Genomic DNA, 17,428 nt, shown 5'->3' with positions numbered 1-17,428 from the left:
TTATGCTCTAAAACTCAGCGCAAGCACCGGTACAGAAGTGCCGCCACACTGTGGCAACAACCCTCTGCAAAAACGAACCTATAATGGGCTACCAATGGGGAGAAGGCTTATTATTGCGTTCGTATCTAGGAACTTGCATTGTTCGGCTTGCAACTCGTAATGTATCGCGAAAGCCTCGTTGTGTGAGATTCACAGCTGCCATGCTGCCCTTCTCAGTACATTGACAGCGAAAATAAGATATTCTAGTGACGCTTTGGAACTCTCAAGCGTGTCGTCCTCTCCAGCCTCTTCTAGTGCGTCGTCCTCTTCGGTGAGAACGCAGCTCGTGCAGAGAGATGGCCCCCGCCTTGACTGTCGCTGTCGGTCATCTTCGCCGAGTGTCCGCCAATAAACATCTTTATAATTTGGTGGAGAGTGCTGTGCCCTTCAAACAACTACGGTCCGCATTCAATGCCCTTGGAGCTTCGATCCCGTGTCGTGCCCTCTACCATGACTCTAGATGCCGCCCAGCAAATGCCTCCCCCTGCACCGACGGGATGTCCCGGTGTCCCCCGTATCCGCGACCCTCCTGTTTTCACCGGCGCGGATGGCACCGACGTCGAGGGCTGGCTCGCGATTTACGAGCGTGTCAGCGTACCCAATAAATGGGACGAGGCAGGCAAACTAAGCAACCTGGTTTTCTACCTCGGGGGTGTCGCAAGCCTATGGTACAACAACCACGCATCCGATTTCGCTACGTGGTCCGCTTTCAAGACCGCTATCGTCGACGTGTTTGGCCGTCCTGCCGTTCGTAAGCTGCAAGCTGAACAGCGCTTACGTTAACGAGCCCAGCAGTCCGGCGAGTCTTTCACGAGTTACACTGAAGACGTCCTCGACTTGTGCAGGAAAGCCAACGCGACCATGTCTGAGTCTGACAAGATCCGGAAGGTCATGAAAGGCATTGACGACGATGCCTTCACCATGCTGCTCGCCAAAAACCCTTGCAGTGTGGCTGAGGTCACCACACTGTGTCAAAGCTACGAGGAGCTGCGCCGACAGCGGCTGATGACGCGTCGACCTCCATCACGCGACGAAGATCTCCCTGGCATGTCGGCCATCTCGGACCACTCTGTCTTGCTCGCCGAAATGAAGTCCTTCGTGCGTGAGGAATTTGCCCGCCAGTTCTCTCTACTGTTCTTCGCTCACCCGCAGCCTGTTGAACAGCCGTCGACCACACTGCTGCCTCCCCTACGCCGGGCTGTTGAGCAGGAAATCGCGGAGGTCATGCCGGAATACCACCAGCCCCCGCTGGCGACTGCGCCGCTCAGTTACGCGCAATATTAGCCAGGCCGTCCCCAGCGATCCTTGTGGTTCCCCCACTTACTTACGCCGGAGCCGTCGCCAGGCCTCAGGCCTTCGGAGAGAGTGTGCCGGCTGCGTACGCCGACATCATCCATACGCCCCGGTTGCAGTCCACCATGCAGTCATATCAGCAGCCACCCCGTCCCTCGCGTCCTGTGACATGGATGGGACCTAGCCCGGCAAGCCGATGGCGCACTGCCGACAACCGCCCCGTCTGCTTTGCGTGCGGTTGCGCCGGCCACGTCGCCGCTATTGCAATCGCATGCAGCCGCCTCGAGTAGGATCGACCGTCACTAGGCAGTCCAGCCCCATATTACGAGCCGCCGCCGCCTATGTCACCGACGTCACGCGCGTCTCCATCTACCCACCGTTCGCCGTCCCCAAGACGCCGCCTGTCACCGATGCGGCCTCGTCCTGTCGCACGAGACCAGGAAAACTAGTCGTCGCAGTCCAAGAGGCAAGGGCTGCGACGCTATCGAACTGCCAAAGCCCTCAGCAAAGCCCGTTCAACGAATAATAATAATATCTGGGGTTTTTCGTCCCAAAACCACGATATGATTATGAGAGACGCCGTAGTGGAGGGCTCCGGAAATTTCGACCATCTGGTGTTCTTTAACGTGCACCTAAATCTAAGTACACGGGCCTCTACCATTTCGCCTCCATCGAAATGCCACCGCCGCGGCCGGGATCGAACCCGCGACCTTCGGGTCAGCAGCCGAGCACCGTAACCGCTATACCACCGCGGCGGACACCCGTCGAACGTAGTAAACGTGTTTGTAGATGGCGTGCGCACATTGGCATTTGTGGACACTTTAGCGTCCATTATGGACGCTAAATTTAGCCGACTACTACGAAAAGTGACGACGCCGCTTTCCGGGCTCTCCCTCCGTACAGCCAGCGCCCAAAATATTCACCCGACAGCGGTGTGTACAGCCCGTGTCATCATTCAGGACGCTCTGTACGCCGTCGAATTCCTCATAATTTCTTCATGCTCTCACGACGTCATCCTGGGTTCGGATTTTCTCGCTCGCCACGAGGACGTAATTCGTTGCGCACCAGCCGAAATAGAGCTCTCACCATTCTCCAATTTGACGCCGGCGAACAGTCCATCGGCTGCGACCAAGGTACTCGTGAAAGACGACACCACAGTTCCTGCAAACTCGTCAACGGCTGTGTCCGTCTATTGCACCGGTCTCTCCAACACAGTTGCACTCCTTTCTTCCTCTAACCGCGTTTTCACAAGGAAAGGTTTGCCGGTGCCATTTGCGACCGTGCAAGTTACTCAGGGCGACACCGATATTTTCGTTACGAACCCATCCCCGTACATTGTTACGTTGGTGCGAGGGGAATGTCTCGAAAGAGCGGAAGCCCTCGAAGACGCATAAGTTATGGACGCACCGGGTTACACGCACTGCGCCAGCTCCCGTACGCCCAGTGCTGTTTCCACATCTGACTCGTCACCCGCTGACGCATTTGCGTCCTCCATTGCTGACAACCTTACGTCGGTCCAGCGTTCCCAGCTTCTGTGCCTGTTGGAAGAATTTCGTTCTTCGTTCCATGTCGCGCAAACTTCCCTCGGCCGCACGTCTGCTGTCACGCATCGCATCGACACTGGCGCCCAGCCACCACTGCCGCAACGTCCATATCGCGTATCTCCAGCAGAGCGTCGTGTAATTAACGAGCAAGTCGAAGACATGCTTCGCCCCGATGTTATTCTGCCCTCAAACAGCCCATGGGCGTCTCCTGTCATTCTCGTTGCGAAGAAGAACGGCTCTGTGCGGTTCTGCGTGGACTACCGACGACTCAATGAGATCACCCGTAGCCCTTTCGGCCCTGGCGTCTTCAATTGACGACACCGCACAAAAGTTCCCCTAGCACCTCGGAAATGAAAGCAAAATTGCTCATTCTTGGGGAAACACTTCTTCAATGAGCCCCGCTGTGATTGACACCAAAGTTGCGACATATTTGCGGAGCTGGGAGCCACAAAGAAGAAAAAGCTTGACCGAAGTCAAGGGTGATGCTGAGGCGGGTCAGGTGAGGCGGCTAAGCACCGTTTTTGGGGCGTCGTACAGAAGCTGTTTACAGGAGTATCACACTGAAAACTTAGACGTGGTTCACATTTTGTGTACTCTAGTGAGTAGCAGCCATAAAGAGGCCATTTTTCTAATATCACAACCACTGAGCCCTGATGGCCCAATTTGATTACATGCTAATTAATCCATAAATATTTCCACCACTGGCTCAATTTTTTGTTTTTGTTCTTCTGAAGTCCTAACTATTAGGCAAACACGCACAAAAGATGTCTCCGGCCAAAATAAAAAATCCAGCGCTGAAAGGGGTAGGGACGTTTATTCGCTCCCTCGAATAGACGACGCCATTGACAGCCTGCAAGGAGCAGAATTCTTTTCATCGCTCGATTTGCGCTCAGGGTCATGGCAAGTCCCCATGCCTGATGACGCTCGACCGAAGGCAGCCTTTGTCACGCCCGATGGATTGTACGAATTCAACGTCATGTCGTTTGGGCTGTGTAATGCGCCCGCGACCTTTGAGCGCATGATGGATACCGTTATGCGCAACTTGAAATGGCACACGTGCCTGTGCTACCTCGACGACGTCGTCGTTTTCGCCCCGGACTTCTCCACGCATCTTCAACGCCTGCGGCTTGTTTTGACGCGTTTGAGCGACGCCGGGCAACAACTGAATCTAAAGAAGTGCCGATTTGCAGCACGGCAGCTGACAATACTAGGCTACGTCGTGTCCAAGCACACAATGCTCCCCGATCCAGCCAAGCTTCGGGCCGTGACAGAGTTCCCCAAACCTACGTCCGTCAAAAAATTCGCAGTTTCGTAGGACTATGCTCCGACTTTCGGCACTTCATACGAAACTTCGCGACTATCATATCACCGCTGACGAAGCTCCTTGCCAGCAACGGGCCCATCAATACGTGGTCGTCAGAGTGCGACGCCGCTTTCGCGAAGCTCCATCGTTTGTTGACGTCTCCTCCGATACTACGCCACTACGACCCTACGGCCCCTACAGAGGTACACAAAGACGCCAGCGGTGTCCTTGCACAGCGCAAACCTGGGTTCCCCGAATATGTCGTGGCATATGCAAGTCGCACGCTTACTAAAGCCGAGACCAATTACACCGTCACGGAGAAAGAATGCCTGGCAATCATCTGGGCCCTTACGAAGTTCCGACCTTATTGTATGGTCGCCCATTTGATGTCGTAACCGACCATCATGCACTGCGCTGGTTGTCGTCATTGAAAGATCCCTCAGGCCGTCTCGCCCGTTGGGCACTTCGCCTGCAAAACTACGACATCCGCGTACTGTACCGCGACGGACACCAGCAAGTTGACGCCGACGCCCTGTCGCGCTCTCCCTTGCCTGACGACAATGCCCACAGCTCAGTGTCTCCCCTTTCCGTTTCTTCCATCGACATTCACACCATCGCTACAGAACAGCGCAAAGATCGCTGGATTGCCTCACTGATAGACTTGCTGTCTGATCCCTTGGCAACACCTTCCACTCGCGCGTTGCCTCGTCAAGCCCACCATTTCGCCGTTCGCGACGACCTCCTCCACCGACGCAACTACAGCGGCGACGGCCGCCAGTGGCTACTAGTAATACCCCGCAGTCTGCGTTCTCACATATGCGAGTCGTTCCACTCTGATCCGCAGGGTGCGCATTCTGCGGTATCGAAAACTTACCACCGCATCCGCCAACGGTACTATTGGCGAGGGATGTACTGCTACGTGCAGAAGTTCGTTCGCTCCTGCATCGATTGTCAGCGCCGCAAAACTTCAACGCACCTGTCGCCGGCAGGTCTGCAACCTCTACCTTTCCCTGACCGGCCGTTTGGGCGTGTTCGCATCGATTTGTATGGGCCACTTCCTCTGAGGTCTGCTGGTAACCGCTGGGCCATCGTCGCTGTAGACCACCTCACGCGATACGCCGAAACTGCCGCCCTCCCAGCGGCTGCAGCTCGCGATGTGGCCTCCTTCCTGCTCCACAGATTCATGCTACGTCACGGTCCACCTCAGGAGCTGCTCAGTGATCGAGGCCGCGTCTTCTTGTCGGAAGTCGTCGAAGCCATTCTCAAAGAGCGCAACGTTGTTCACCGCAAAACTACTGCTTACCACCCGCAGGCGAATGACCTCACCGAACGCTTTAACTGTACGCTCGGCGACATGCTCTCCATGTACGTCGCCGCCGATCACACCAATTGGGATGCCATTCTGCCCTTCGTCACCTACGCCTACAATACCGCCGCTCAGAGCACCACTGGTTTTTCTCCCTTTTTCTTATTCTATGGCAGGCACCCCTCGCATACAATCGACACAATCCTTCGATACAAGCCGGATCGGTCTGAGTGTGCGCCAATTTCTGCTACCGCCCGACTTGCTGAAGAGTGTCGCGAACTTGCCAAGGCGTTCACAACGCATGAGCAAGAGCGGCGTAGGAGCATTAGCGGTGACAGAATCACTTCTGAGCCGACGTTCCTCCCCGGAGCGCTCGTATGGCTCTCGATCCCTACCACTGCACCTGGCCTCTCTTCAAAGCTACTGCCCAAATACGAAGGCCTCTACCGTGTCGTTGAACGCACATCCCCTGTAAACTACCTGATGGAACCCATCCACCCATCCTCGGACATGCGCCGTCGAGGGCGCGACATTGTAAACGTGGAGCGCCTCAAGGCCTACCATGACCCACTCATTGTGACAAGTTGTTAGGTCGCCAGGCGGCTCCCTTTTCGCACCCGGAGTAATTGTAGCGAAGCTTTGGAACTCTGCAGTGGGTCGTCCTCTCCAGCCCCTTCTAGTGGGTCGCCCTCTTCGGAGAGAACGCAGCTCGTGCAGAGGGACGGCCCCCGCCTTGACTGTCGCTGTCGTTCATCTTCGCCGAGTGTCCGCCAATAAACGTCTTTATAATATATGTAAAGGTCTAGTTTCAATTGCTACGCGTAATCTGGTGAGACAAACAAACAATATTACGATTCAAGAAAGATATTTCGTGAATATTAAGGCGTAAGCCTTAGATGCCTCATCAAAAGCGAAAATTGACCGTCGGCGTCCAGCAGTGTCGGGGACGAGCGATTACTGTTCTATGCGTTACCGCAAAAAAGTAACTAAATACGTTACTCGTTACGCTAAAGAAAAGGAACGCGTTACCGCCCTGCGTTACCCATAAAAAAAGTTAACGCGTTACCGTTACCGAAAAAAAGTAACGGACGTTACTTCTGTCGTTACCCCTCAGTCAGAAATAATCAGTATGACCTGGCTCAAAGAACCTACAATAGCAACTTTATAAAACTGATATTTATATGTCACTATAAAGTTGTCGCCCAAAGAAAAATTTTACCTGAAATACTGAATAAACAATAACAAAAAAAGTTGAGCAACACACCGAGTGAGAACAACACACCGAGTATTGATGTCCACAACTTGACGAGCAGGTCTCGAGAGCTCGCTTTCGACGGTTATGAGGACCGCATTACACTTCGATTCATCGACAATCAACGACAACTTGAACCTCGATAGCAAGGTAGCCGAAACTATAAGAGATGCATTTAATAAGTTTCGGCAATTTGCTCCCTATTGCAATTTCCCCCGCGCAAAAAAAGCACCCCGTGTGGGGTCGCTTTGTCAACGCTTGGCGGGCCAACATCAGTCTGCCGCAGCGACAAAATAACGTCGGGGCGAGGTCTGAGAAAGTCGCTGCTTCAAGACTAATGAATTTTGTGCAAGACTGCGAGGATAATTGGAATAAAAGTAACAAGTAACGTGACACCTCACGTTACCGGAAAATGGCAACGAAAGTAAGTTACCCGTTACAGTTCCGGAATAGTAACGAGTACGTTACGAAGTTACTAAAAAAAGTAACGCGTTACCGGTAACGCCGTTACTTGTAACGCGTTACCGCCAACACTGCGAGTGATGCAAAAGATCATCACACACGAAGACGTCAAAGATCGCAAAAATTGTACCGTCATTGTGACGTCATCATGACGTCAATGTGACGCGGCATCACATGATGACGTCTTCACATGACATCATACCTTGGTCAAAGGTAGGATTTATGCGTGTCTGTGTGCTTTTTCGTGTGCTTTCTCGTGTCTTTCTTGCCTGTGACCGCGTGCGTGGGCAGCTTGCCTCATGTTTCCTGTGCCTGAGTACGGTTTTTAAAGACGATAGTCTTTCTTGGGGAACTTAAACGCAGAACTTTTGGTCTGTCTTTCTGTCTGTCTGTCTGTCTTTCTGTTTGTCGGCACGTCCCTCGATTCAGCCACTCGGCCAAAGTTGAACCACTTGCCCAAGGGCCAGCCGTCTTGAACTGGTACGGCTGTTCATACTTGTGAACGTTGTCGATCAAAAAGTAAATATCATGCATATCTGAGGTGCAACATCACTAGGTAAGTATTAGGTGGCGTGTTCCTTTAATAGAAAATGCATACATACGTAATTTTAAGGACCCTAGTTTCTTAAGCTGCGCTGAAAATGCATAAGAATGGAAGCTTGAGCGAGTTGGTATGCGTTCATCTTTGTTGAAAATGCGACTGCGCTGAAATTTGCCTTCCTCCGTGCCCTTCGCACGAGGTCATTGTTGTGTTTCGGTTTCGGTTCTGTATTGCACTGTACGAATGCCATGGGTTGGTGTTGAAAAACTTTAGTTTTGAGAAGGCCAAGAAGGTGAAAAAAAATATTTAAAAAATGAAAAAAGCAGCGTTGTGGGCGGCCTTCAGGCTGCCGGTTGTGGGCGCCGCTCTGGCGTTCCTGTTTTACCCAGGCGACGTGTAAATAAAAGAGTGTGTGGAGAGTACTCGTTGAGTGCGGACGTTTCTCTGCTTCCGCGCTTCGCGCCAAACCGCGTTTTCGGGCTGGCTGGCGTCCCCGCCGGTCGCGTTGGTCACCGCCGGTCTTCGCCTGCTGCTGCGCCGGGACTACCAGCACGCAACACAGCACTCATGTTTCCCGACGTATTGCCAGATGGCGTCCATAACTCACACAGTGCCTCTTCTATCGTCTTTACACTACATTTGCAGCGAAGCACGCAGATACGCGGCCAATTTTTTGGTGCGCGCGTGTGTGGCAGACGGTTTTTTCTAGAGGTTGGATGCCACGAAGCTGTTGTGTGCCGCTGTGCAACTCGAACGCATGAAAAAGCACTACAGTGAAGTACCACGCATTCCCGTGCGATCTACAGCGTCGGGAAGCGCAATATTCGTAACAGAGCAGTTCTTTTGGTCACAAACGAGGGATAAATCAGACGCGCGCCGCCGCATCCTGATGACAGCATCAAGTCACTGCGTCGACAGTTTCCCATCAACGGGCGCGCTCAACAAAAAGAAAGAAAAGAACAAGGATCAAAAGGCGCCCAGGGCGTGCTTTTACCCTCTCCACCGAAGGCGCCGTCGCGACAGCCTAACTAGCCTAACGCCCGTGCAGATGGGGAGAATTCGAATAATCAAAGTGGAAACGACCGTTTCCGCAGACGAACCGGAGAGACGAATCCCTTTCCCTTAGCTGTCGCTGTGCTACGTGCTACGCGCCGAACAATTACTTGGAATGTTCGCGAAACCCGGAACGATCCAAATTAGAGACGACGGAGGGTAGGACAGTATGGTAAAGTCGGCGAAGAGTTCATGTTGTTCCAGTGAGTCGTGTAGTGCGGTCAGTCGATCTTGATGAATCGAGTGATGACGCCGTGGGAGCACTGTTTTGAAAAGTGTAGCCTAACGACGGTGATCAGAGCTGGAATTCGTCTGAGTGTTTCCTGGAAGTGAAATATTCGAGAATCGTTCGAAGAATTGTGGGCTGCACACGTTTGGTGAATATTCAAGGCCTTTAAGGTTCTTGGACAGTTTCGAATGGGTGAGATTGCATTTGTAGCGCGGTAAGTTTGTTCCCATTGTTCTAAACACCATCTAAGTGATGTGAGTTGTAATTGATACCCTGCCGGATGTGCAAGCTTGTGTGATGCTTGTACTGCCTCAACTGAGAGTACATTTTGTTTGTGTTGTCTCTTGGCTCTAACTCGGTCTTTGGACCACAACCGGCGTTCGTTGGCGCACTAAAAGGACCAACATATAAATTATGTGTGCCTTCGTGGTACGTTTCGGTGGGCTGATAAGTCAGCCCTTGTAATCAGCCCGGCAACTGCTTCCCCATTAATGGGATCAATGATTGAGTCACACTTTGTATTTTAGGTGAGTAAAACGGGCAGCATTCATGGAGAGTAATCAGGCCACTCTATAAAACATTGGTACTCCTAGGAAAAACTGTTCACATATGTGGGGTAATCGGCACTTCGTATAACGACTTCAATATTCAACCTGTAATGTTCAACTCTAAAACGCCTTCTCTACGGCCTGATTGAAGTGTCGCGCGTAAAAACGCGACTGTCGAAGCGCTTCTCCGTGAACGGCTTTACCGGAGCGGTGGCGCCAGAGCGGGCGCAAGGAGAACCAGGCTCCAGACACCGTGTCAGCGCATACGAAGACGTCAAAGATCGCAAAAATTGTAACGTCATTGTGACGTTACAGTTTTTGTGTAGCGGCCGTGATCAATACATCGACTGAGAAGTAAAAGAAGATGGCTGTCGCCTTCGAGTGATCTTAGGTGAATGCATAAGGGACTCTGTGACTTTATTGTGAAGATGTTGAAGATCAATGCGGAAGTCATGTTGCAAAACGCGGTCTGCATGCCTATTTACGAGCACGTTGGAGGGTCACTTATGAATACACGACTGTGGATGGGGGCAGTGGGGGTGGTGGGGGGGGGGGAGCAGTCATCGCCTACCAGTCCCTGTCAGTGCACCATCCAACAACGCGATGATTCTTATTGTAGCACCGTCTTCTGTCGTGGGGCAAGAAAAGATTGTCGACTTTGTGAATGCGCGACACTGGCCCTTACGATTTCTGTGATGCAGAAAGTGTAGGAAATGCGTCTTCCGTGTAACTGTACTTCTCTAAATGAACGCCGTCTTATGAGATGATGACACGCTTGTATTGTTGAGATTGTCAATGAAACTACCCTCTATAGTTCCCGAAGTACAGTCAAATCGAATGGACCTTCGAGTCACTTGAAGCCCTGGACAAGAAGACCGTAGTCCATCGGTAATCACGGGGAGCTACCGAATATGCCATGGGACACTCCAATATCACGCACTAAACATATCATAGGAACACCAAGAAGCATATGCCAAAGGGCCTTCCCCTCGTCGGTGTAAGCATTCGTACCGCTAAAAGAAAACGAAATCGAAAGTTGAGTTACACAGAGGGGCGCAGCGGCGTAGCCAGGGGGTGCCACATCGGGCCCGTGCCACACCACCCTCCTGCCGAAACTTTTTAGATGCGAAGCAGCTTTTGCTCGGGGCTGTATTTTCTCTCTCTTCGCCACAGCTGTGCGCTCGTATATAATGTTGCGCGCGCTCCCTCCCGTTGCACTCTCCTTCGCAACGGCGCTATGAACGCTCGCGAAGCTGAACGTAAACGGCAACGCCGGCAAGCATTGCACTCTCCTTCGCAACGGCGCTATGGGCGCTCGCGAAGCTGAACGTAAACGGCAACTCCGGCAGGCGAATCTCGAAGCTGCGAGGCAACGCGAAGCCAAAGCGCAAAGGAAACATCAAGCTGGGGGGGGGGGGGGGTAACATAAGCGGTACACAACATATAGACAACTCCACACACAAATGAAACATGCACGGAAGCATACAAATGAAACCATGGAAACATAAGGGAACACCCAGCGCTGCTTTGCATCCCCACATGGTTCCCTTTAGGGGGAGAAGGTGTAATTTTTTTTTCTCCCATGAGAGACAGAGCACAAAATGACACTCGACCACTCTTCGCTACTCGAGGGCCCCATGTCGGATCAAATTCCCCTCCCGGAACAAATTTCTGCCTACGCCACTGAAGGGGCGTCTAAATATAGTGGCCAGGTGCGGCTACGAACGCGGGTGTAAGGCGATCTGTCCATAGAACAAGATGAGTTCAGCGTTTGTCAAGGTGTTACTGGTAGCAGGAGCACAAAAAATGGCGAAGCTTCCATTAAGTCGCACAAGGCTTGAAACAGCGAAGTTGGATGATTCTGAAGTCTGATCTGGTTGCTTCTCGGTTATTGCGAGACTTTCGCTAGGTGATGCTCGGTTGTTTCTAGGTTGCTTCTAGGTGATTCCTAAGCTTTAGCTTGGTGACGCTAGGTTGCTTCTAGGTTTTTGCTAGGCTTTAGTTAGGTGACGCTAGGTTTTGTCTAGGTTCCTTCTAGGTAGTTTAGAGGCTTTAGTTACGTGATGCTAGGCTGTTGCCAGGCATTAGCTAGGTGATGCTAGGTTTTTATAGGTAGTTGCTAGGCTTTTAGGCAGGTGATGCTAGGTTGCTTCTAGGTAGCTGGAAGGCTGTTAGCTGTGTCGCTTTCTAGGTTGCTTAGAGGACGTTGCTTTGCTTTAGCTACCTGCTAAGTTGTTTCTGGGTTATAAGCTGTTTTGTTAGACTTCAGAATCGTCCAGTTACGCTGTTTCAAGCCTTGCGCGGCAGAGTGCAAGCTTCGCCATTTGTCTTTATTTTTTGTATCGTTAGCCACACTTGCCTAGCCGGAGCCGATTTCGCGTGGATCGTCATGAGCCGTGCTGCGCATACCCGAGGATCAGCGATGTCACACAGCTGGCTCACAGGAGCCGGCATCTCACGCGCTCTCCGCCACCGCCGCGCGCGGCTCGCCGCTGCTTGTCTGCGCGTTCGGGAGGAGTGGCGTCGTAGCCGCGGCAGACAAACTGGCGCCAGCGCGCGCGCAGCCTCCGCCACCACCGCGCGCGGCTCGCCGCCGCCGGTCTGCGCTTTCTAGAGGAGTGAAGTCGTTGCCTTGGCAGACGTATTGGCGCCAGCGCGCGCGCAGCTATTCGCCTTCGCTGTGCAGCCGCCGTCTGACCCTGTGCTGGAGCCGCTTGATAGCGCCTCTGACTGGCGTTTGCAGGTGGGTAACGCCATGGAAAAGGAGAGCGCAAATGCTGCTCAATGGCGCAGAAGAGCCGAGAAGCTTATCTCATCGGATCCCGACGTAGTTACCTGGCAATTAGCGATTCAGCGTACGAAGAATGAACAGAAGAAGGCTTATAATCCTAGACAATCTCGAAAGCTAAGAATAATCAGCTGAACCTTTGGCTAATGCTACGTATGTCCTGGCATAGCCAAGCTAAGCCACTGCAAATGTTTTTCTATCTCTCTCTGTTCTCGCTTTCTTTCTCTCGCTCTATTTTCTTTTTCTTTTTCTCTCTTCCGCGTGTTTCACGTGCTCCCTTCCCTGAGCAGAGTTTTCGTTTAACGCTCGCACCTCCTGCACTCGGTGGTGCGGCTTGCCCAATTGCTGTGGCGCATGCCCACCTGATAAGTTCTGCACGACGGACCACAAGTTACCGATAGCTTAAGCTAGGTCGCCACCTTCAAAAACGATTTTAAAGACGATAGTCTTTCTTGGGGAACTTAAACGCAGAAATCTTGGTCTGCCTGTCTTTCTTTGTGTCGGCACGTCACTCGATTCAGCCACCCGGCCAAAGTTGAACCACTTGCCCAAGGGTCAGCCATCTTTAACGGCTGACCAGGTTCATACTTGTGTACATTGTTGATCAAAAAGCTAACATTACGCATATCTGAGGCGCAACATCACTAGGTTAGTATTAGGTGGTGTGTTCCTTTAATAGAAAATACATAGATACGACATTCTAGAGACCCTAGTTTCTTAAGCTGCGCTGAAAATGCGACTGCGCTGAAACTTGCCTTCCTCCGTGCCCTCTGCACGAGCTCATTGTTGTGTTTCGGTTTCGGTTCAGTATTGCACTGTACGAATGCCATGAGGCGCCGCTCTGGCATTCCTGTTTTACCCAGGCGACGTGTAAATAAAAGAGTGTGTGGAGAGTACTCGTTGAGTGCGGACGTTTCTTCTGCTTTGGCGCTTCGCGCCAAACCGCGTGTTCGGGCTGGCTGGCGTCCCCGCCGGTCGCGCTGGTCACCGCCAGTCTTCGCCTGCCGCGGCGCCGGGACTACCAGCCCCCAAAGCAGTACTCATGTTTCCCGACGTATTGCCAAATGGCGTCCATATCTCACGCAGCGCCTCTTCTATCGTCTTTAGACGACATTTGCAGAGAAGCACACACATACGCGGCCAATTTTTTTTAAACTGATTTTTTTTTTAATTCAACATTTTCAAGCTTCTTGTCTATTCAAGAATATTTACGCAAAAAGAATTATTTAGTTATCTTGAGCCGTTCGAAAGTAATGACCATTTTTCCAACACCTCTAAGACGCATTCGAAACCAAAACTGAAGGTTTAGAAATTCCACAACATCTGTCATGTTGTCATAAATGTTTTCCCTTAGATATATTACATAATTTTAAGTGTCTCAATACATTCTAAAGCTTGTGGGGCATGATGTTTTCGATTTATTTTAAACTTTCCACTACACGGCTGCGGCACTCTGTTGTTTAAATTGGGCGCGTATTGGCTTGGCTGTCTGTGCTTTTTCGTACACCACTTCGAGCTCTTGGACTTAGTTCTGGCCTTTCAAGGAGAAAGTTATAGTACTGATGAAATTTGGCAAAGTATAGGGCAAAAAAGAAGCCTGAATGGAAGTTATGGACTCAATATACCAAGAGTGGACCCGCTGTGGCGCACATACTTGAGAGTCAGCTGGCGACGCAAAATGACCTAGAAAAGATATATGTGCTTCAGCTCGCTCAAAAGGAGAATGCGCCGCTTCAGAGGAGGTCCCAAGCTATGATCCTGGAGAATTTCAGACATATTGAATATTTCTTTATTATATGTACATTCGACTGAAATCTTTAAAGCCATTTCTCTCAAAACCTAATTTTTTGCGTCCTACACTTACGCGAACAATGATAACGTTCCTTCTGATTAACATCTTTACATAAAATCTTGCATACCATTTTTTTAATTGTTTAGTTGTGCATTCAAGCAGAAATATTGAAAATAAGCTCTAACGTTTTGTTCTATGAGAAGTTTTGTGCGAAAAAAACCTCTCAATATAAACTTTTTCATTCTTTTTACGATAACGCGCCTTAAATTAGAGATGGGGTAATCGTGGAGGTTAGATGCACGTGAGGGTGTCCTCACTACGCACCTGCCAAGTCTCGTTTGAATCGCACCAATCATTTTGTAGTTATGATTGTTGGCGCAACATTCATATTTTGGCAGATTTTGATTTTTATAATTATTGTGTTTCACATTTTTAGCAGTTTCATCATTCTAAAGTTTAAGTTTAGCTAAGCCCTACAAGCCAAAACCATATTTATAACTTTTGGACTGCAACTGTAAAATTTCTTCTCGAAGGTGGTGACCTTCGATTTTACGGCAGGCTTAAAGAGCTTCGATGTTAAACTAACTGGGGTGATGTTATAGTTGGTGTCACATGCTATGAAGACTGAACGCAAGTGGAACGATAAAAAAAGATAAAGTGCTGAACGAACAACTGACACATTTAATACGTCTAAGTCTTTGCTTCAGAAATACACACATATATATATATATATGATAAGAGGGAGGGAAATAAAAGCCGCTCAATCGCGGCTTCACGGTGCTCCCTTCCTCCTTCTATACATCGGTACTGCGGTACCCAGAGGAGAGAAACAGCGCAGGCCACTGATAACAGATGAAGACCTCGGAGCAAACTAGAAAACACGCAGTGCAGAATAGTATATAAGCAATCCAAAGGATACAATACAATATCAGGACACGAGGACATATGCAGTGAAAGTTGCACTAACATAGTGAGGCGGCAATGCTCTCTCTCTCTCTCTCTCTCTCTCTCTCTCTCTCTATATATATATATATATATATATATATATATATATATATATATATATATATATATATATATATATATATATACAGTAGAACCCCGCTGTTACGTTCCTCACTGCTGCGTTTTCCCGGCTGTTACGTCGTTTTCCGCCGGTCCCGGCATAGCTCCCATAAGATACAGTGTATTGGGAACCCCGCTGTTACGTCGTAACTGTCGGACCGTTCCCGTATGATACGTTGCGAAGTGCGCTCGGAGCCGACCGAGTGACTACCAAAGAGAGCGGCCGTGGTGCATTTTTACGCAGCTTGGCCTCGTTTGACCGTAATATTAGCCGCATGAAAGGCGCAAGCAACATAATCTTTCAATTGATGCAAACAAAAGCATGGCCTTCGAGATTCAAAATGCAAAGATGGCGTCTATGACGTAACTGCTCGCGAAAGCAAGGCCTTCGAGATTGGCATTTACAATTGACAAAAGCATAGCCTTTGAGATTTGTATTGCACAAACATGGCGTGTATGACGTCATTGCTTGCGAAAGCAAGGCCTTCGAGATCGGCATTCACTTCTGTTATCGCGTTAGCGTAGACTCATCATCATCGTTATTTGTCGGAGAACGGGAGGAGTTCGCGCTGGTTGGAGCTCGCATGGTCGTGCGTGCGGTTCGCGGTCGGACTCGCTGCGCCGGTCGTGATTGCGTGTGCTTAGTTCTTTCATGCCTACAGCTGTTGGTGTTTAAAAAATCACATACGTTGATTACATTTCTGTGGATGAGGCCGTCCTAAGCTCCGCGTTTCTATCCATCGACTAGATCGCGGCTGAGCGCGCCAATTTTCGTTCTGCTCGTAAAAATTGAAATAAAATTCTGTACCACTAAATATTTTCCATTTTTCCTGTTTTTCGGCTCTTACGTTTCCCGTCTCTTACGTTTATTTCCTACGGTCCCTTCAAAAACGTATCAGCGGGGTTCTACTGTATATATATTTATTTATTTATATATACATATGTTGCAATGAACGAGACGCAGAGACAGCACCCGTTCCTGGGCCAGCTGTTCTATATTCTCCTCTTCTTCCTCTGCCTCTACCCGCTAGTTGTCCCCGCGCGCCAAAGCACCGGTGTCGATCTTCGTCATCACACTCGGCCATGACTGCAAAGCGCGCGGAGACGTCGACAATATATCAGGTGGACGGTGCTGGCTTAGTTAATGGTAACTTCATAGCCAAAGCAAATGTATTTATCAGTTCTATTCTTTCACGTCTTGGGGGTTATTGATGTTCTGTTCCTTACCAGTTGAACATTAGGTTTTCTTCCAACTCCTTGTGAGGCCCACCCTAGTGCTTCACTTTTTTTTTGTTTCTCCATCATTCTCTGAAGTTGTCTCGTGATTCAAATAATAAAACATTATCATCACAAAATTTCAAATTGCTCAAAGCTGCACTATAAATTTTTATTTAAAAACTCTCCAATTCCATTGCTCTGATGCCTCCTTTAAGTATACAATGAATACTATTGTATAGGTAGTCGCTCTATACCTGACACTTTTGCTAATTGCAATTTTACCGCTTTTTCAAGGGGAACTTAGCTTGGGGCACAGTCACAATAGATATTTGATATATGCCTAATCTGCAGTCCAGTTGCAAAACGATGGCCCCCTATTTACATCGTATGAAGTCCACAAAATATTTTGCCTTTTAAACAGGTAACGCACCTGCTCTCAGGTCACTGCACATCAACTACTGTCAACTTCTGATGCCCGTAATGAAATGAAATTAGCTCGACTGACGCTAAGAGTACTCTGTGAAATTAAATTTAACAAAAACAGGTAAGAAATTATTAAAGCTAGGAAGGCTATCCAGATTACAAAGTAATCAAAACGCCCATCAGTAATCTAACAGTATAAAAGCCATAAGGAGAATGTCCGAGAAGAAAATGGCACAGGCTTACTCAGTTTATTCCTCACGGTTTCTATGCTCCTCTAAGCCAGCATTTCCCTGTCTTTAACTGGAGGTGTCTTCATAGCAACATTGAGCAGCTAAATAGCTTTAGGCTAGGTTGTATTTGCAACATTGTGCATCCATACAGAACTCCTGGAAAATGCACAAGTGGCATACCCAGCAGAAGCTACTCGGGCATAAAGCGAACCAAGCTGCCAAAAAAATGTGTTTAGATTGTTGGCTTTATTTTTGTGCATTTATAAAGTTTTGTTTATAAAGCTAGACTTTAGCCAGAAGTTTTAACATGTGAAGTTCACTTGCTGTAGTAGTAGGATGGAC

This window comes from Rhipicephalus sanguineus, chromosome 5 (genome assembly GCF_013339695.2).
Source record: "Rhipicephalus sanguineus isolate Rsan-2018 chromosome 5, BIME_Rsan_1.4, whole genome shotgun sequence".
NCBI lineage: Eukaryota > Metazoa > Arthropoda > Arachnida > Ixodida > Ixodidae > Rhipicephalus > Rhipicephalus sanguineus.
Note: the sequence above shows the minus strand (reverse complement) of the source record.